Source organism: Equus przewalskii, chromosome 8, assembly GCF_037783145.1.
Source record: "Equus przewalskii isolate Varuska chromosome 8, EquPr2, whole genome shotgun sequence".
NCBI lineage: Eukaryota > Metazoa > Chordata > Mammalia > Perissodactyla > Equidae > Equus > Equus przewalskii.
The window spans coordinates 76442549-76463733 of record NC_091838.1 but is presented as its reverse complement, the minus strand read 5'-3'; the positions used below and the strand labels follow the sequence as shown (position 1 = coordinate 76463733).

Below are 21185 nucleotides of genomic sequence, written 5' to 3'. Positions count from 1 at the left end.
GGTGTTTGATAATTAGATCATCCTTTTTTTCTGTCTGTACCTATCTCTCTACTATCTCTGGCTGCATTTTACAAAAGATTTGAGCAGCCTTACACACATACTTTAAAAAACAACAGTAAACCCATCATCCCAGGGCAGACTCAGGGTATATAATTTAGAATCAAAGTTCAAGTTCATGGTGAAAATTGAAAGGGAGTTTCACAGTTATCCATTCTTTTAGTCATTCACTCAGTAAGTATTTAGTAAGTGCCTGGTCTTGTCCGGCACTTTCTAGTTGCTGGGGTTCCAGGAGAGTCAGTGTCTGCCTTCAAGGTGGTGACTCTCTAATGAGAAAAAGATAAAACACAAATCAGCAGGACATAAAGGATGTTCATAAAGGTGAACGAGTGCAGTGGGGAAACAGAGCGAGAGGAAGCGGAGAGCGTGGGTGGTGGGTGGCGGCTGTTTTACAAAGGGTTGTTGGGTAGATCTCTGATGACTGGCAGAGACCTGGGTGATGTGTGTGTTACTAGAGATGTCCAAGGTCGACTAAATTTGGTACTGAATTTTATAACAGAAAGCAAGAAGGAAACATGCACAGTTAACAGTGAAGGGTGTAAGATTTTCTTGGCACTGACAAATCAAGATACTTCTTAATGTGGCTCTCGCGTGGGGACCCCTGAGTGGTGTGTACCCACGACCTGCCCTTGATGAATCGGAAGTAGACTTTGCAGTGCTCACTCCGTGACTGTCCCCTGAGGTGTGCCCAGGGCACAACAAAAGCATGAAATTCAGGCTACGTAATTCTCTGGGGAATTAGTGTGTTCCTGTTCAGCTCGGCATTTCTTGATCCACAGACAAGACTTAGCACATCTAGGTGAATGTTTGGACTGCGTGTTCTAGAAACCCTCCTCCATTACCGTGGTTTCTCTCAGGAGGATCCTGGACAGGAGTCCGACAGTAGCAATCTGATGTTTCAGTCTGCAGTGGCCTGGTGTTCTGCGGTGGCTGGGAACGGAGTCGTACACTTCCAGGCTAACCACTCTTGTAGCTTTTCTTTGTATTTACTAGATTGCAATCTTCAGATTGTCTTATAAATCTCTTTGAAACTCCCGCTTTGCATAGTGACATGTGGATTCCTGAGCTAGACCTGACGCTTCAGGAGGGGTTTATTTGGGATGGTGTCAGGAGAACTTTGGATGTTTCATACATGCTAAATCCTTGAAGAGTCATAGGAGGGTGCTACCGATTGTGATTTGCATCTTTGACCTGGGAACTGGATTGATTTGCTGCTACTCAGGGACATGATTGATTGAGCATCGTGGGCAGTGAGGTGATACATGAGGCTGCGGGGTTAGGATACAGCCTAGACGTTCTTCAAGGCGTTAGACTGACAGCGTGACGAGGGATAAAGCAGATAAGCATCCGGTACAACCCGTGTGAACATGTCCGATGTGTTTGCAGTAGCAGAAGACAGTGGCACCCTTCAGAGAATCTTTTGGCTTATTGAAGACACAGGGCTAAGAGGAGTGTCACTGTTTGACGCAGTCTTGAGTAACTGTGTTTGGAAATGTTCCCCGAGAATGCGTGTCCCAGTCGTTATCCTGTCTCCCTGACCTGTCCCCTAGCTCACAGAGGCTGTTGGTAAATGATGGATGGGAGAACAGATGGACCAATGGGCAGGTGGATGTCCAACGCCCCCTCCTATGGCAAAGGATTGCAGTGTGTCAGCCTCTCCTAGGTGAAGGAATGCTGTCTGAATTCACTTATCATTTACATTTAAATATAGCTGTTTTTATTAGAAAAATAAAGTAGTTTCCATTTTTTTCTTTTAAGCAATTTCTAGTTTAGGAATTTTTAGTAGAGAAACTCTGTCTGCTTAATGAGTGTTCTTAAGCCACTTACACGTGAACTCTAGTGTGCCTGTTGGTAAGCAGTAATGCTCTCCCTCACCGCGCTGGAAGGCCCTGGATGCTGCAGACTTTGTCTTTCTCCAGCTCAAGATATCACACGTAGTAGTGGCTCCATAAATGTTTATTAAGTAGGATTGAGTACACTGTAGGTTTCATGTTTTGATTCGCCAGTTATTTCCTGTAGAGAAAAAAGCTGGAACACCTTGTTATCAAGTACATGCTGTATGTTTCAGGAAAAATGTTTTAGAAGCACTATTGGATAGCATATTTGAGATCTTTGTAAAGTTTTCTCTCCTCTGTATGTATCTTCCACAGAGCCAAACCAAATTCTAGGTCATACGTGAATTGATTCTGGATGTTTAAAAATTTCAAGATTTCTTTCCCATATAAAAAAAAAGGTTATATGCTCTGTTTTTAATTTTATTTTTTCTTGATTTATTAATGTAAATTGAAAAGAATCTTCCATATCATGGTTTATCAGTGATAACTGAAAGTGATTAATCTGCAGTCTTTTTGGGTTTTTGGTTTCTGGCATGAAAATTATGGCAGGCCTGGTGGGTAGGCTGAGGGGCCTGGAAAGCAAAGAGCTGAGAAAAAACTGTTTCTTAGATTGTTTTCTTCTTCCTTTTTAATGAGCCATGGAAAAGATTTGGCCCATAATTCAGATCATTTAAATTTTCAGTTGGACCCGGGAATCTGTCCTCAAAGATTTCCTGTCACTTCTGTCTTTTCTCAAGTGTCAGCATTAAAAATAGATTCATGGAGAACGGAGCATTTCAAATGTTCAGAGAGAGGAATCTTTGTGTTACCTCACCAGCCCCGCCCGGGGAAAACACATGAGAATTTTGAATGCCACCGATTGTGCGTTTGTTAAGACCAAATGCTTTTCATTAAATAAATTGGTTTCTTTATTTTTCTCTCTGTTAAATCTTGCTTTAGGGTTTTATGAGGAAGAAATTCATATTGATTAATAAAAATGCCTAAGTAGGTTAAATGTAAGACCTACCAGCATAGGAAATATCAGAAGCATCTCTGAGTCAAAATTAGTTATTTAAAGGAAAAGACAGACATGAAAATAACAGCCACCGTCACCATTGGCTCATGACTTAATCACTCTTTGCTTTTCTTAGGGATTAAAATTTAGAGACTAAGAATAACATCTTATTTAGTAATTTACAGCGTTCATTTGGCAGACGTTTACTGCGTACCACTGTGTGTTCAGTCTCTGGGTGTGTGAGTTCCTAGTGCAGCTGCAACAAATTACCACCAATTTAGTGGCTTAAAACAGTACAAATTTATTATCTTACGATTCTGGAGGTCAGAAGTCTGAAATGGGTGTCACTGGGCTAAAATCAAGGTGTTGACAGCTGCCTGCCTTCTGGGAAGGATTCCTTTCTTGCCATTTCCAGCTTCCGGAGGCCCCCCGCTTCCTTGACTCCTGGTCCCTCCATCTTCAGAGCCCGCCACGGCAGGCCCAGCTCTTCTCACTTCCCCTCACTCTGACCTCTGCTTCTGTTGTCACATCGCCTTCTCTGAGTCTGACCCTCCGGCCTCCCTCTTGTATGGACCCTTGTGCTTACATTAGGCTCATCTGGATAATCCAGGGTCATCTCCCCATCGCAAGACTCTTTTCTTGATCACTTCTGCAGAGTCCACGTGACGTCCCTGTAAGGTAACAATCTCACATCCGGTGATTGGGACACGCCCATGTTTGGGGTGGGGGGCATTAACCTGTCTACCACACAGGGTTACAGGGTTGAGACAGGTCCTACTCTCAAGAGCCAAAGAGTCTGTTGAGGGAAATGATTTATCCTTTCATTCAACCAACACCCCCTGGGCTGCTTCTACAGCCAGGTGCTGTTCTCGGTGCATGGGATATTTCAGTGAACAAGACAGGTGAGTGATAGTGTTGAGAAGCTTACCATCTAATTGAGAGAGATAGCTAACCCACATTTGTATAATAAATCAGCAAATAATGTAGTCTGTTAGAGGTGAAATGGAAAAAAAATAAAACAGCAGAACTGGTCAAGAGATCTGGAAAATGCAGACCTTAAACAGGCAGTTCCAGCTGAGAGTAATGAGTGCTCCCAGAGCTCTATGGGAGCACTGGGGCGTTGTCCACCTGGAACATGGGTCTGGGGTGGGCACAGGTGCCGGGCAGGAAGGGCTTTGTGGACACTCTGGTGCCTGAATAGAGTCTTGGAGGGTAGCTGGGAGTTGGGTGGGAGCAGGAGCTGATGATCAGTGCGGGCTGACTGGAGGCAGGGGGAGGTGGCAGATGAGGCCCCCCTTAGGTTAGGTGGTGGACCCTGTTGTAACCACGGGTGGGAGGGGTTGAGGGGAGGCCCAGTTCAGGACGTGCCGCAGCCTGGTCTCTCCCTTCAACCCACTCCTCCCCACTGCTCAAAGGCCAGGGGAGAAAGGATGAGTCCAGATGGCCCATAGCTTCATGTCACTTCGCAGAGCCTGATGTCCTTCTGGCTTCCTGACCTGTGTTGGCCCCTTGAAGGTGTGTTGGCATTTTTAACAAACCACAGTTTCCAAGCTCTTCCATTTAGTCACAGAACCCAAGTCGTGAATCAGCACTGAGCATTCCTCCTGTGTGATCTTCAGCAGAACAACTTGCACCTCTCCAAGGCTGTCGTTGACACTGGTCACAGCCTTTGGTGTCTGGGTCCACCCGGCCAGCAGCTGCACTGGGTTGCTTTCTTCTCTTCCTCAGGGCGTGTGTCTGTGAATAGTAAGGAGACCTTATAATCACACAGCATCTTCCTTTTAAGAACGTCAGGATGATTTAACAGGTTGCCTTTATGATAATCCAGGGTCTTTTTGAGTTAGAAAAATTTTTACTGTTTATTACTGCCAAGGCTTTACCCCTGAAAAGCAGATGGGGGAGTGGGGTGCATCGTGGGATGTCAGCCTTTGGGGTCTCGGGGGTGCCTGTCTGAGAGAAGATCCCTGCGCTGCATGTGAAGTGGCACAGTTCATTCGTTCATTGGTGTTGCTTTTAAAAAGCAAAATAGCCTTTCAGTGTATGTGCCATGTGGGAACCGGCTAGGACATTGCCCTGTGTACAAGGGCCCACCTGTTGTAGGTTTGGTCCAGATGAGCTGTCCAATAACATGCACTTCGTCAAGCCCTCTTCTCTGTGACTCAGTTACCGTTCCTACTCTGCTGAGACCCAATACATTGTGTCAGTCAGCACTGTCCAGAGAAACAGAACCAGTGGAATGTGCGTGTGTGTGTTTGTGTGTGTGTATACACATACCACAAAGAGATTGACTATAAGGAATTGGCTCACCGATTCTGGAGGCTGACAAGCTAAGTCCTAGGATGTGCAGTCTGCAAGTCGGAGGCTCAAGAGCCAGTAGTGTAAGTTCCAGCCTGTGGCTGAAGGTCTGAGAACCAGGAGAGCTGCTGGTGTGGTGGTGTCATTCCAGTCTGAAAGCCAGCAGGCTGAAGACCCGGGAAGAGCTGATGTTTCAATTAGAATCCGAAGGCTGGAAAAAACCAGAGTCCCGGCTGGAAGGCAGTCAGGCAGGAGGAATTCCCTCATCCAGGGGAGAGTCAGCGTTTTGGTTCTACTCATGCCTTCGACAGATTTGATGAGGCCCACCCACATTAGGGAGAACAATTTGCTTTACTCAGTCTATTAATTTCAATGTTAGACTCATCCAGAAACACCCTCACAGAAACACCCAGAATAATGTTTGACCAAATACCTGGGCACCCTGTGGCTCAGTCAAGTTGACACAGAAAATTAATCATCATACCCATCCACGTGCATTTCAGAGTGTGAAGGCCACTTTGTCAGGGAAAGGTTCTTGTTTATTCCAGGTTATTGTTTACTGAAATATTCAGTGGTCACAGAGATGATTTTGATTTATAGATTTCCGGGTGATTTGGCAGCTTTTGGAAAGCATGCGTACTTTAGTAGATCCGTGTTTCTATCACAGTTGATATCTCACTTCAAGGTTCAGGAATGAGCTCCGTCTGGCAGGTCCTTGAGGGAACCACCATTGAGGAGAGGCCAACAGAGGCACAACGACCCCCAAGGGTCCTCCCCTGAGCACCAACACTCCGCTTTAATCCCAGGAGAAGAGCAACCACATTGTTTTTACTGTACCGCCTCCCCAGGGAATGAATCTTTCAGTAGTTACTACGATTAGCACTACTCTGTTGGCAGGCCTGTATCTCTGTCCTTGTGCCTGGTTCCCTGCGTGGCCCCCTAGGATTGCCTCTCTTCCCTTCATTGTTGTCCCTCCATGTGCTGGATGCTTCCAAGCCGTCACCAAGTGCCCCAGTGGCAGGGAACACCAGGAACGAGCAATTAAGACTGCCTCAGACCTGCCGGCACCCTGCCCACTTCCCGCACGCAGATCCTTAGCCTGGCAGGGCACGGAATTATGCTGCCATAATCTTGTGCAAAATCCCAAGTACTCTTCCCACATGCTTGAACTGCTGATTAAAAAATACAGACATTCCAGTTTTGCCAAAAGCAACCCACCTCTGCCAGCTGCCTCCTCAGGCCCTTTGTCATCCCCAGCATGTCCCCTGTGGTGGTTGGCCCTAAAGGGTGGAGCTGAGGACGAGTCAGTCGGGAGGGGAGGAGCTGGCAGAGCCTCCTTCATGGGCTCCGCGTGTGGCACTCAGACTGAGAGGCAGTTTCGGTCACGGTTCTCGCTGGAAGACGTGTTGGTTGCCAGCCAGCATTGGAATTGCTGTTTGTTATTTGTAGTTTGATGTTTTTGCAAGGAGATGCAATCCACCTCTGTGGCCGACCACGTACACCTGTTGCCTGTTTGCAGGGAAGCGTGGGTCCAGCCTGTCCTGGTTTTAATTTAAGGCCCTGAGTGATCTGGTCCCTGAAACCCTTTCGCACTGTCCGTCTCTACAGGGGCGTCTGGTGGGGAGAAGCTGCTCTGCAGAAGGGACTTGTCAGGTGCAGCCTCTGCTTGGGAGAAGCCTTGCCCTGTGACCCGCCCAGGAGGGGAGCCCAGAATCGGCTCCTCCCCTCGGGGCCGCATGCTGAACATTTCATGAGCCTCGCGGCAAAAGCACAGGGAGAGGGCTCTGGAAAGTGAAGTATGTGAGGCTTCAAGATCCACTTTCATTATTCTTTTCAAACAATCACTCCATTCTATTAAGCTGATCGTTTAACTGCACAGCCAGAGGCCTGACAGAAGAATCCCTTTGGTGCAAGATGCTCTTGCGGTCCTTTAAAGATTGCGGTGGAGGAGGTATTGGCTGTCTGCATCGTGAAACGAGACTGCGTTGAGATCTTTCCCCTTTTCCTGCCCACAGAAAGGACTGAGCGAAGCTCTTCCTGTTTGCTACCCCTTTAAGCTCAAATAACCGGTGAGTCTGTGGGATCGTCTGTCCTTTCCTCGTTCCCACAGAGGCACTTTTGGACTCAGGCTGTAAACAAACCTCTCCCCGACCGCAGCGCTGTCCAGGTGGTGGAGACAGTGGGAGGGTCACTGTCACTTCTCTCTGTCACCTTCCCCTTCAAAACCTCATTTGTCTTCAGACCATTTGCCTGTGAGTGCACGAGACATTAGAATAGCAGATTTTTATTCTTTTATACCATAATGAAACCCCAGCATCTTCAGCGTGTCATTTATCCAACTTTCCCATTATGGTTCTTTTGCCATTGCTGGGGTTCATCTAAGGCATCTTCCCTATTAGACTATATATCATCTTACAAGAACTGATGGTAACTGCAGTCTTGTCTGTAACTGCTTCTGTTTTCTGTTATTCCTCATCGTGTGCTGGGAATGCCACGTCTGTTCTGTGCTTCCTGACTCGAGGGTGCAGTTACAGTTGTGATGGGTTCAAATGCCTTTGGAAAGCCCGTGCAGGGGAATCTTACATCTTTCATAGGTGATCATGTCCATCGCGTGCTGCAGGGCCCCCGAGCAGAGGCCTGCACAGAGCTTCCTGACCCTTGGATGGCCGCCACCAGACTCTCCGTTAGCAGACGAATAGGTACTGCAGTCAGACAGACATCTCTTACCTTTTAATTCCCAGTCCTTTGGATCTCTGTGTCAAGACTGAAGTTTCCCTGACTGCTTGCTTTGTTTCCCTGCCATACAGCCTTGACTGCAGGAACCGGTTTTCAACTGCATGTCTCGGTTAGTGAGGTTTGGCTCCTGCCTAAGGACTGTTGTGGTGCAATTTATTTGATCCTGGGGCTCTGCCGACTTTAATTATATCCAGCACCTCATTACACAAACAGAGAGCCTTGTCAGATATTTTCATACTTCCCATTCCTTACAGAACCTCTGTTCTGTCGTCGCTGAATGGTGACCTTCAGCACATAGATCCAGAGACAAAAAACCATTCAGGGTCTTGGCAGTGGGTCACCCTCCCATGTCACTTAATGCCATCTCTCGTCCTTTGTGAGCCTGCCGTAGTTCTCCCTTAGCCGTTGGATCTTTCTTGGTCTTTGTCTTAAATAAAACTTCTCGCAGAGATTCCTGTTGCTGGTATGGTTTCTGATATTAAAAGTCGCATCCTCTGTCATAGCCCTTTCATTACTTGCTGAGCCCTCTTATCCCACAGTAGTAACGGAAAATTCCATTTCTTTGTGAAGTTTTAATAGTAAAAATAAGTTCCATGATATGTCTGTGGCCATATGGGAAATTGTCTGAAAAAACAGAGAATAAACCTTTTTTTCGTATTCCATTCTGGCACTTTTATTCATATAGGATATCTTTAGCAACCCCAAGGGTGTTGGTCTGTTGAACTTTGCTTCTCTTTTCTCTTCCTTTTCCTAAGCTCCAGTTTTTCTACTGTCACACCCCAGAGGCTGCAGCTCAGTTGGTGCCGTTTGCAGAATCCCGCTTGATTGGACTTTGTTGCTCTTGAGTGTCTTACTGTTTGCTGGGTGCCCGTTTCCTGACCCACGTCCTTGGCCAGGGCAGCGGGTTGTGTTTGACTCCTCCCCTCTCCGCAGCTTCACCTTGCCGGCTGAGCTCACTCAGGCAGGCTGTGACAGGAGGGAGCCGGAGCTCTAATTACCACTGGAGGAGATGTGGTCCCTGCCTTCCTTGCAACTGTCCCAGGGCGGGGCTGCTGCAGGCTGGTTCTTGCTTTTCGTTCAGCTGGAACAGTCGCCTGCATCATGCCCCGAGGAATTCACACCCCTTCCCTCGTCTGCAGCCAGTTTCCCTGTCTAGTAAGTGCACGCTCGCCACTCCAGTGCTCTAGCAGGCCCTGGGAGTCCGTCTTTCCGCCTGCGACTCCCCCACCCTCACATCCGATCTGTCAGCGCGTTGTTCTCTCCTTGCTGTGGGCTCTCCCTTACCTCAAATAATCCTTCTGTCCCATGGCTGCTGCCTCCATCTGAGCCATTGTTAACTCAAAATGTGGTTCTGGGACCAGCAGTGTCAGCCTCAGGGAGCTGGTTAGAAATGCAGCATGTCTGGCTCCACCCCAGACCCCTGGAGTCAGACTCTGGTCCCTGGTGGTTCATGTGTGGAGTAGAGCCCGAGAAGCTCCCTCTGAGCTGTCAGTCTCCCTCGCTGGTTCTCAGACCTTGCTCTTCACTGGTCTCATCATCTCCCTCCTGCTGCTCTATGATCCTGTTTTCACAAAACAGACAAAGTGGTTTTTCCAAAATGTAAATCGGATCCCAGCATCCCTCAGTTAAAACACTCCGATAACTTAGATAGTGTCCAGTAAACTGGGAATAGGCCCTCACAGTGGCCTCCCCCACCCCATAGCAGTCTGACCACCCCCCCCCCCCCCCACCGATCTCCTTGCTCGTTATGCACCTACGCACTGGCTGCTTGCTGCTCCTCTGTTCTACGCTTGTTCCCACCTTCAGGCCTCCGCACCAGCTGTACCCTCTGCTGGAATGCTCATCAGCAGCCTCTGCAAGGCTGCCCTTGTCGCTCAGGGCTCAGCTGCAGTGGCACTCTCTCGGGAAGCCCTCTTTTGACTCTCAGGTCCACATCAGACCTCTTCTCTGGAACCTGTAAACGACGTGAGCCATCACTCCCCTGACTGTGTTGTTAGACGGCACAGTTGACCTTGAGACAGGAAGAGTAGCCAGGAGGGCCTGATCTGGTCCCATGAGCCCCGGCAAGCCGAGAACTCCCTCGCCTGCTGGCAGAGGTCAGCGTGATTAGAAGGGTTTGTGTTTTAAGCCACTGCCTTTGTGGTAATTTGTTGGGCAGTAATAGGACACAAACAGTCACTAAATGCATAGTCAGATGAGAAGCCGAGTGCCCCTCTGTCAGTATCAGGGTGCCTGCAGCACCCCACAATGGAGGCCTCCGGTCTAAGTTAGGGCCCTGAGGCATTCATGGGCTTCCTGCTGTCTCAGGAGCAGCCCTACGTCCACTCCCACCCCCGGCATTGTCACTGGAGAGAAGATGCTGCATGGCCGTCCGCTGTGAGAAGACCCGGCTGCCCACGGTGGCTGTGGGAAGGGGGAGATCCGCAGAAAAGCTAACGCTCAAGGAGGGAGCCCCACCTGTGGGCTTGTCACAGACAGTCACCTGAGTCTGGAGCCTCTGGGCCAGACCCCATGGTAGATTGTGGCCCTTCCTCCCCAGTCGGCAAATTAGGAAGGGGATGTGGCCAGAGGCTGAACCTGGCAGGGGTGGAAGCTCTCCCCTCTCTAGGCAGTGGAGAAAATGGAGGTGCGCAGGAGTACGCGTCCCCATTACAGTTCTAAGGGACGTCATCACAAACTTATCTCGCTGTGCCTGTCTGTACACATCTTTTCTCCCCATTGGACAGGAGGCTCATGGGAGAGGAGGTTTGGTCTTATTTGTCTCTGGGATCTCCCACACTTAGCACAGGGCCTGGTGCATTTTAGAGGCTTCGTGGGTGCTCAAGAACACAAATAGAGCATCAGATGCTGGGGAGCTCAGCTGGGTGGGCTCAGGGTGCCTTCAACATGCTCATACTCAGCGGCCTCATGAGCTCCTGCTGGTGTGGGCCCTGCCAGGGCACCACAGGCCTCTGAGACAGGGGCCCTCCCTGGATGAACAGTGCACAGTGTGTCTCCCAGGAAGCCCGTTTCCTGAGAGTCCCCCAGGCCCGGTCACAGTGGGGGAGAAGGAGCCCTTGGCATAGCCGGGAGTGTAGGAAGTAGCTGAGAGGGAGCCAGCCTGCCTGGGTTTGAACCCTGCGCCTGTTGCTTCATAGTGTGTGACCTACGACAAAGCACTTCTCCTCTTTGAACTTCTGTTTTCTCATCTGTGAAATGGGAAAATAATAGAACCTACCCCATGGGGCTAATGTATGGATTATGCATGATTATGCAAATGAAGCAGTTGGCATGTGCTGGGCATGTGGTTAAGTCTTCAGTAAATCTTAGCTCCTGTCATAGGAGTGACATAGCTCCTCAAGCTCTTCTGTGCTTGTAGAATTCAGCCAGAGCTGTTTCTGCTTCTGGAAGCTTCCCTTCAGCAAGCAGGTATCTATGCAGCCATCCAGGCCCTGTGCTCGGCTTTAGAAGTCCCGGGATTGATGAAACAGTGTGTTTCATAGGACAGTTTGTTGCTTGGTCCAGACTGGTAAACATGTAGTTTTGTGTAAATTGTGTTGTGTAAATTGACATGTTTGTGGCCGGAAATAATTTGACCCCTCACAAGCTCCAGTTGTTGAGGCATTCTGAGTAATTTCCCTCGAGATGGCCTTGGGGAGGCTGATTTGGGAGAACTAATGCCGAGGGACATCGTGTGGCCACTTGCCCACGGTAAAGGGCAGTTGGGAGAGGGGTTCTGAGCAAGACGGGTCACAGAGACTTGAGATCAGGCAAGGAGAGAGTCACGGTCAGCAGATGTTCCTGCTCTCTCTGAGAGAGAAGCACAAATAGAGACACAAGAGCACGTGGATTCGACGGGCAGGACTTGCTGATGAACACGAGACCTGGGACCGTCACATCAGCCCAGTAGGGTGATTGTCAGAGCTGCATTGGTGCTCAAAATCAGACGGATTGGCGATTCCTTTTTCCTTTCTGAGACCTACTTTGCTGCCAGTGAACCTACCTGGGTAAGTTTGATGAGTGGTTGAAATGGTGTGTGTTTCGTCTCGATGAACATTCTTTAAACAGAACCTGGAGATGCTGTGTCCTCGGAGTTTAGCCTTCCTTCCTTGGCGACAACTGTGGCTCTGGAGGTCCAGGGAGGAACACGGTACGGCCGCTGTCAGCTGCATTTTCCTTGTCTGCTCGGTCTCGTGGAGGCTGCTCGTCACTTGCGTAGGAGGACGGGGGAGAAACTGCTAGAAGAGACAGCTTGTTGAGTCAGGGGGAGGAGTCTGCATCAGCTGAGGGAAGAAGCTGAGTGCTTCCCCAGCGCACACAGAGGGAGTCCTCGGGATGGCAAAGACAGGCAGGGAATCAGTCACGTCCCCACGTCTTTATCGAGTGCCCGCCTGCCAGGTTGACAAAGTGGTCAGCCATGAGAAAGGCCGGAGCCTGCAATGGTGGTGGCTTGGGGTGATTTTGTGAAAATCCGGAGGACGGAGGACTTTCTTCCTGAGCAACACGCAGGGGGAGATCCTCAAACTGCAGTGGGGGAATTTCAGTGAGAAGAAGATAGGAATGCCTGCCTGAGCTGAGGGTGTGTGGAGGGGCTCCCAGGCAGGGGTGAGGCTCGAAGGAGAAGCATGTGCCCACCCAGGGCGAGGTGCCTGACGGGGATGCAGAGCCCCCGTGTGATGCCTGGCACTAGATAGAAATTTAATATCTGTGTGCTTAAAGGTCATTGAAGCAAAGCTTTATGCACAATAAACTTGTCTAAATATCAAAGGATATTCCTGGGCAGTCAGAAGCTCTTGCCCACCTCCTTCCCTGTCACTGTGAATGTGCTCTGATTCCGTTTGAGTTCAGTTTTAAAATCTCTCCGGGGTACACATGAAAATAATTCAATCCAGATATTTTTTGAGCGCCTCCTATAAGCCAGGCGCTCCGTGGACGTGATCTGGAGGAGGGTGTGCAAGCCAGGAACCCGGTGGACAAGTCCAGGGTGTAGGAGGGCTCCCCATCCGTCCCTGGGGCTGGAGAACAGGGTTGCCGCGTGTTGGCCACCTGGAGCCTGCAGCATCTCGGGGAGCCGGGACGTACACCTGGGCTGGCAGTGACTGTTTTTAGTGACCGATCTTTACCGCTTGGGTTCTGGACTGTTTATGTCTGTTTTCAGAAAAGAAAAAGTATCTGCTGTCTCCTTACAGGCAAGAGAAGCAGAGGGTGCAGGGGAGGCATCAGGCCAGGTCTCCAGGGAATACGGCTCGCCTGCCTCGGCAGGAGTCACGGCCCTCCTCGCTCCCCATGCGTTCTTTCCTTTTTAAAAGGCTTTAAATCTTCATTGATGTATGGAATGGTTTCTTCCTGCCTCTGAATATCTTTTGCTATTTCTGCAGGTTTCTCGCACATAATGTATACCCCCCTTTTTTTGGTCCTGTATATACATATATATTTTTAGAGTTTGTAATTCATGATGCTCTTTTACAAACCACATTTATTTATACCTTTTCTTTCTTCTATAAATTCAGGACAGGATTTACCATTTCCCTTTGTTTCTGATGTATACAAGGCCATCATCTAACCTAGCTGTGAAGTGAATGGGCTTGCCTAGGAACCTGGTGAAGTGGGTCTGCCTGTCCCCCTTCTAGAACACTGGAGGAAGCTCCTGCGTGGTATAATTTAAGCAGTGAGTGAAACCCTTGTTGCTGGAAGAAATAAGGCTCCTTCCCCAGAGCCTGAACACACACACGGTGAGGGGGAGTATTTCCCCTAAAACAGTCGACTGCAGTGTTCTTTTTGGTCCTTGCAGTTTGGTCGTATTTGGGTTTTTGTGTGCAGCCCTCTAATTCTTAGCAGATTGTGGAGTCTGAGTTTCTGCAGTGGAAGGAACCTTGGCAGATGTTTGCCTTCTTCTGACTCCTGGCACTCCTACAGTGTTCAACACCAGGGTCTCCTCGTTCAGGAGACCATCCCTGACCACGGCCTGCACCCCACCCTACCCTAGGCATCCGGGATAAGTGCCCATGCGCCGCCTCCGCTAGACTACAAACCCCTCAGGACCGGGAGCGTGTGTGGGGCTCACGGTTCTGTTTCCCCTCCCCTTGAGTGTCTGACACATGTTAAATTCTCAGTGGAACAGAGGAGAGCAGAGAAGTCATCTGAAGTACGTGAGAATGGAGCGTATGAGAAATGCAGGGGTGGCTGATCAGAGATGGCTGATTCAGTAAATGGCTCGCCACTTCGAGGTGTCCAAACACAGAGGCCACTGTCTGCCTTGCAATGCACGTGCTGATTTTATGTCACATTCCTGCTCCAGCCGAGGACTGGACACCTTTCCTGTCGACAGCCAGAGCAAGCACCAGCCCTTCAGCGCTGTTCCCGATGTTAGAGCTTGTTTTCTGTCCGTCTTCTGGTTTCCTGGTCACTTTTGGCCTCAGTAAACCTTCGCCACCTGCCCATTTCCTATCCATTAGGATGATGGCTGAGGAGATGCTGGGCTGAGCCTGTTTATCACACGAGCACCCTGTCAGACAGCCTGTTATGCTGTGAGGTGCCTTCAGAAATCAGGCCTCAAGTTTTCCTTGGAAAACCGGCCTTGATCCAGTGTCTGCAGCTGCGCCCCGTGGGGTTTGTTGGTTTCACTCTCTAGCTTCCTCTTACTCCCACCAGTGCTAAATACAGAAGGAGGATCCTGGTTTGGGACCTCTCCCCGCGTCTCCTGCCGAGGTTTAGGCTGAGTGCCAGCCTAATCTATCTCCCCACCCACGGGCTGCTTCTGGAGAGCCGTTTCCCACGGCACTTTTAGAGCACGTGCTCTATGCCCAGCACAGTGCTAGTGACTGTCCTGTGCTCTTGAAGGAAAACGTTTTCTCACCCAAAACATCCTCTCCATACCTGTGGCCTTCAGCAGGCCAGCTGCGGCATCTCAGAACATGTGGAATGATCATGTGCTTCCTCCCCACCCACCCCTCCGGTCACACCCTGTCTGTAACTCTGCCCTTTCCTAACTCTTCACGTTTCTTTTTTCTTATCTTACTTTTGCTTCATTTTCCCCAATTATTAAAGGACTATATTATCTTAAAAATTTAGAAAACGCAGAAAAAGTAGAAAGAAGAAAATAGTGATCCCCTGTTACATGCTATGTAGGCAGACACAGACAATGCTGACCCCTCCCTTCCAGTGCAATGACGGTTTCCAAACTTCATTTGCTCAGCAGGTAGTTGCTGGACACCCCACTCAGGCCAGGCCACATCGTAGGTGCTGGCAATAAAGTGGCAGAAAACGCCATTCAGGTCCCTGTCTCCATGAAGCTCACAGTGACAGAGAGAGAAGTAGGTGATGTAATTTCAGCTGGTGACCGTGCAGCGAAGAGAACAGAGAGCAGGAGAGGGCCAGAGCATGCCCAGGCTGCTATTCCTGCTGGGGGGGTCTGAGAAGTCCTGGTGGACCAGGTGACATGGAGCAGGAGCCTGAGGGAGTGAGGGAGAGCAGAGTGACAGAACTGGGAGGGCACTCGAAGCAGGGAAGTCACCTGGAGAGCCCTGAGGTGGGACTAGCTCCGTGGGGGACAGGAACAAGGAGGCTGGGAGGGCGCCAGGTGTGGGGAGCCAGCAGGGGCCGTGGACACAGCGTCAGGGCGACCACGGACACCAGAGGGGGGTTTGTGCTAAGTGTGGCGGATGCACAGGATGGCTTGTGCGCTTGTGTGCTGCCTTCTTTTCAATTATTTAAACGTGAGCATTTTTCTCAGTTATCACAGAATTTATAGGGCATGTGGTAGATGCTCAGCATCTATGTCTCTTTATATGTCTGAGAGGCCATGTAGCCGGAGTACGCAGGCTGAGATTCAGGCCGACCCCACTCACACCCCGACTGCCCTTCAGCTGCCTTCACTGGGGAGTGCCCGTGACATCTGGCAGCATCTGCATCTGTGAGCACAGCAGGACTTGAACGAGGATGAGTGCAGTGGCCCTGCTTCTGTACTGGGACGTCTCCTTTAGTGCCATGAGAGGTGCACAGAGGCAGCAGTGACTGCCCTCGGTGACCTCATGCATTTGGAGAGACACAGACCTCTAAGGGTCCTCTCCCCATGCCACTGGCCATGGCTCCTCCCTGTGACTGATGCCATCTAACTGTGGCACCTGGGCAGTCTGCTATGTTTTATTTGAAGGTTTTGGAGCAAGTTGAGCACGTTTCCTAAGAGCCTTCCACTCTGCAGTCTATATGGCAGTGACTCATTCAAGAAGCAGGATTCACTCTTTTCTGCCTGCCATGTGTGGCCAGGCTCCATATGATGGGGGTCGACACAGGGTTCTCTGGGCACGCTAGCTCAAGGAGCCTAGGGGCTCCCTGGATGAGAGGGCACAGACCTGAGTCTCAAGAGGAAGATGGTGGGGTGGGGGCTTCAGCAGGCGGAGCAGTGAGGGCAGAGGTTCTGGGCAAAAGCGAGCACGTGCATGTTCAAGAAGCAAAGATGACTGTGGAGGGAGGGGCTGGGCAGTGGCCAGGGCAGGAAGATCCTTGTCCCTCCAACTAGGGAGCTTGGGCTCCATCCTGATGGTGACAGGAGGCCACCAAATGTTAAACAGAGGTGGTTAGGAAGACTGTAGGCCTTGGTTGGGGGGGTCTTACTTGCTTCCAGAATCATGTGTTACTAGCTGTGGGATCTCATACACTCTGAACCACCACTTCTCAAAAAGATGCAGCTGCACTCCCCGCCCCGCCCTCCCCTTCTCCCCCCGGCCTTCTTCACAGGGCTGCGGGAGAGTTCAGTAGGGGGGCTGAGAACAGTCCACAGCCTGTGAAGGGCCTGCCTGTTAAGGTCGTTATGATGGTAATATAAGGGGGGAAGTCGTGTCAAAAGATGCTGACAAAGGAATTGTAAAAGGGAGTGTGAGGAAGGAGAGACAGAGATGATGATACAGGTACTAGCTTAGGTACCTCCATATAGCCATGCCATACCCATACCCACACACACACGCACGCACACCTGTGCCCATATCCCTGCACACATGCACACATATAGACACCTACACATGCACTCCTCTGCCCACATCCCTGCACATATGCATACACATATACACCTGCGCATGCACACGCACACCTGTGCCCATATCCCTGCACATATGCAAACACATTTACACCTGCACATGCACGCACAACACACCCATACCCATATCCCTGCACATATGCACACGCATATACACCTGCACACACACACCCGTGCCTGTATCCCTGCACATATGCACACACATTTACACCTGCACACATAACACACCCATGCCCATATCCCTGCACATGCACACACAACAGACCCATGCAGATATCCTTGCACATATGCACACATACATACACCTGCACACACACACCCCTATGCTCATATCCCTGCACATATGCACACTCATCTACACCTGCACACACACACACCCATGCTCATATCCCTGTACATATGCATACTCATAGATACCTGCACATGCACTCACATGCCCGTGCTCTTATACCTGCACACGCACATACATCACAAGCATATACATGTGCACACCCATACTCTGACACACACACATATCCTGCCACACACACATATACCCACACTCACATGCATATACACATATGCACACTGCATGCATCTAACCTGTCTCCTGGTGGGAGTCGGGCTCCTGTCTGAGATTCTTTGTGTTCCCCATGCGTGCTCTCATTAAGCCCTGCCCATCATGGGTGCTCACCTTTCATGAGTTGATGATCTTGACAATGGCCCTCTGAATCCTGTCTGCCCCCACAAACCACAGAGGGTCTCCTAGGGCGGGCTCACAGCAGTAAGTTCTGGGAAGTAATCCTGAGAACAATAGGAGTGCCATCAACGGGAGAATAAATCTGTGTGTTTCCTGGCCTGTGGCCCCAGGGACTTTCCCTTTCAAGAATGATAATGACATTGGAGAGAGGGCTGTTCCCCAAGACATGGTTTAATAAATAGGAACCTGGTTCAACTTACTTAAAAATGGATTTGAGATGTGAAGTGAAGTGATCTGCCTGTGGTGGCAGTGTTGACAGTGGGGTTTCCTCTCCCTGAAAATTTGAAGGATGATCCCCGTGCTGGAGGCCCTCAAGCTAGAATCTCCCAAGGGAAGGCGTTCAGCATCTTCCCATCACCCCACGAGGGGGACAGGCTTGAGGGAGGGCACTGGACATGTGGGCAGCATCTTAATGGAGGCAGTCTGCAGCGATTTTCATTCCCAAGGGTTATAAAGCGAATCGACGTTAAATGGATGCCATCCCAACAGGTGTCATTCTGGGTTCTTTTCATTTTAGGGCCAACAGAGGTTTTATTTATCTTTCTTTATTCATCATTTATTTATGTGCCGGGAGCCAAGTTTGAATAATGTGCTATGTTCCACCGAACCTGTTGGAAATTCTGATGCCCCATGGGGGCTGCAATGGCAAATGCCTGCTCAGGTGACTGAGCCTACAAGGACGAGGACGAGGCCTCGGTAGTGGAGCAGAGCCCCTCCCACACAGCAGGCGAGGAACTCAGCAGGGAGCTTGTTGGCATAGTTTTGACAGCTCTGGGGGAGGGTGGGATCAAACGTGTGTTGTTTGTTCCAGTCCACCAACAGTTCTTAAAACGTTGTTTTAAATACCCAGCTGTCCTCTCTTTTCACTGCCGCCTCTGTGGGACTCAGCTGCGTGATACAGCCCTTTCTTCCCTTAATTAGTGTTTGTCTGTTGTGTTACAATGTCCTTGAATGTCTCTGGGCCTCTTGATGTCCTGGGAGGGATCATAGTTCGTGCGGTTTACGTCACAGAGAAGCGTGTTGGGGATCGAGTCAGAGGGTGTGGAAGGCTGTGCTGGGAGGTGAACAGCTGTTCCACGCTGGACGGTCGGCTGTGTTCTTCCTGTAGCGAACCTGCTCTGCAGCTTGGTGGGAAGTCACCTGGTGTAGGCTGGAAACTGTCAGGTGAAAGGTCAGAGATTCTGGGCCCTGGTTGTGTCAGTGTGGGCCTGGGAAGTTTGTTTTCTCTCTGAGCTGCTCAGCATCTCTCCCCTAAAATGAAGGGATGGACCTTCAGGACTTTGGGAGCCAAAGAGGGTTTCTTTGTGGACAGCGTGCCTCTTCCCAGCCTCACGTCGTCTGGGTGAGCTCCTGTGACCAGAGACAAGGGCCGGCCTGGCTGCCCCAGGCTGTCCTCTTTAACATCACTTCCCGGTTCTACCCGAGGATAGTTCCAGGGGTACCACAACCGGCTCCTACGTGCCTGCTGAGCCTGTGGCGCTGGGCTGGGCGGAGGAGCCTCTACTTGCCCTCAAGATGCTGCCGGCTTAGCGGGGAGATCTGTACAGAGCGGCATTGTCCCACAGAGCAGGAGTGTCACCCAGAGCGGGGCTGACTGTCCCACAGAGCGGGTCTGTCACCCAGAGCAGGGCTGACTATCCCACAGAGCAGTCGTCCAGAGTGAGGCTGACTGTCCCACAGACGGGGGCTAACTGTCCCACTGAGCAGGACTGTCATCTGGGGTGGGGCTGACTGTCCCACTGAGCGGGGCTGTCGTCTGGAGCGGGGCTGACTGTCCAACAGAGCGGGGCTGTTGTCTGGAGCGAGGATGACTGTCCCATAGAACGGGGCTAACTGTCCTACAGAGTGGGGCTGTCCCCTAGAGCAAGGCTGACTATCCCACAGAGCGGGGCTGTTGCCTGGAGTGAGGCTGACCGTCCCATAGAGCGGGGCTGACTGTTATACAGAGTGGGGCTGACTGTCCCACAGAGCGGGGCTGTTGCCTGGAGTGAGGCTGACCGTCCCATAGAGCGGGGCTGACTGTTATACAGAGTGGGGCTGACTGTCCCACAGAGCGGGGCTGTTGCCTGGAGTGAGGCTGACCGTCCCACAGAGTGGGGCTGACTGTCCCACAGAGCGGGGCTGACTGTCATCCAGAGTGGGGCTGACTGTCCCACAGAATGGGGCTGACTGTCATCCAGAGTGGGGCTGACTGTCCCACAGAGCTGGGCTGACTGTCCCATAGAATGGGGCAAACTGTCCCACAGAGTGGGGCTGTCACCCAGAGCAGGGCTGATTGTCCCACAGAGTGGGGCTGTCCCCTAGAGCAAGGCTGACTATCCCACAGAGCAGGCCTGTTGCCTGAAGTGAGGCTGACCGTCCCACAGAGCAGGGCTGACTGTTATACAGAGTGGGGCTGACTGTCCCACAGAGCGGGGCTGTCATCCACAGTGGGGCTGACTGTCCCACAGAATGGGGCTGATTGTCCCACAGAGCGGGGCTGACTGTCATCCAGAGTGGGGCTGACTGTCCCACAGAATGGGGCTGATTGTCCCACAGAGCGGGGCTGACTGTCCCCCAGAGTGGGGCTGTCCCCTAGAGCAAGGCTGACTATCCTACAGAGCAGGGCTGTTGCCTGGAGTGAGGCTGACCATCCCACAGAGCAGGGCTGACTGTCATCCAGAGTGGGACTGACTGTCCCACAGAGCGGGGCTTACTGTTATACAGAGCGGGGCTGACTGTCCCACAGAGTGGGGCTGATTGTCCCACAGAGCAGGGCTGACTGTCCCACAGAGTGTGGCTGTTGCCCGGAGCGAGGCTGACTGTCCCACAGAGCTGGGCTGTCCCCCAGAGCGGGGCTGGTGTACAGAGTGAGACTGTCACACACAGCAGGACTGTTGGACAGGGCAGTGCTGTCACCCGGAGCCCTGTGAAGGGGCTCTGCAGGGGCTCCACACAGCGCATGTGAGCACAGGGAGCCCTCGTCCCCAAGGAGGGCTCCCCAGCCAGGGGCACTTCTGGGAATTTCTTGAATGTTGGAAGGGGGACAGCATAACCTGCTAGGAATGGTTTGTACAAGGAAAGAGGAGAAGGAAACTGGAAGAGGGGGAGAAGGCAGGACAGGCAGTAGGGACAAAGCAGGACAAGTGAGGCAGCCTGGGGTCCAGGGCCAGCAGGGTCTCCCTCAGCATTTGCCCCACTAGCAGAGGATGCGGCTCACGGCCACAGAGGAGACGGGGTGTCCGCAGGCAGCCGCGCTGCAGCACGAATGGAGCCCCACAATGTGTCTGGGCTTGACAGTGGTCTGGTCTAGATTCCAGAAGAACACTTGAGGCGGGCAGGGCTGCAGAGCACAGAGCCTGATTTAGTGAATAATTGGTGCAGTCCGTGGGTTAAAGTTTTCTCTTAAGCTAACTGTGCTGCTGCTGATCGTTTAGCTGGAAGATGTGTTAGATATTGCATGTGGGGTAAATGGAGTCCCCGTCTCAGGGGATAATGACACAGTGAAGCCATACCATTTCTACTGTGCAGAGCAATGTG

The 21185-nt window shown here is 51.1% G+C and overlaps 1 protein-coding gene and 1 long non-coding RNA gene across 8 annotated transcripts in view; one reads left to right on the top strand and one right to left on the bottom strand.

Annotated features, from left to right (window-relative positions):
• ZFAT (zinc finger and AT-hook domain containing) overlaps nucleotides 1-21185 on the top strand; it is a 204693-nt gene that overhangs the window by 178445 nt on the left and 5063 nt on the right. The window lies entirely within an intron of this gene.
• On the bottom strand, nucleotides 1999-9587 carry LOC139085163 (uncharacterized). The gene is made up of 2 exons (XR_011543243.1): nucleotides 5194-9587; nucleotides 1999-4623 (listed from the first exon to the last, which is right to left on the bottom strand). It is a non-coding gene; the product is annotated as an uncharacterized lncRNA (long non-coding RNA).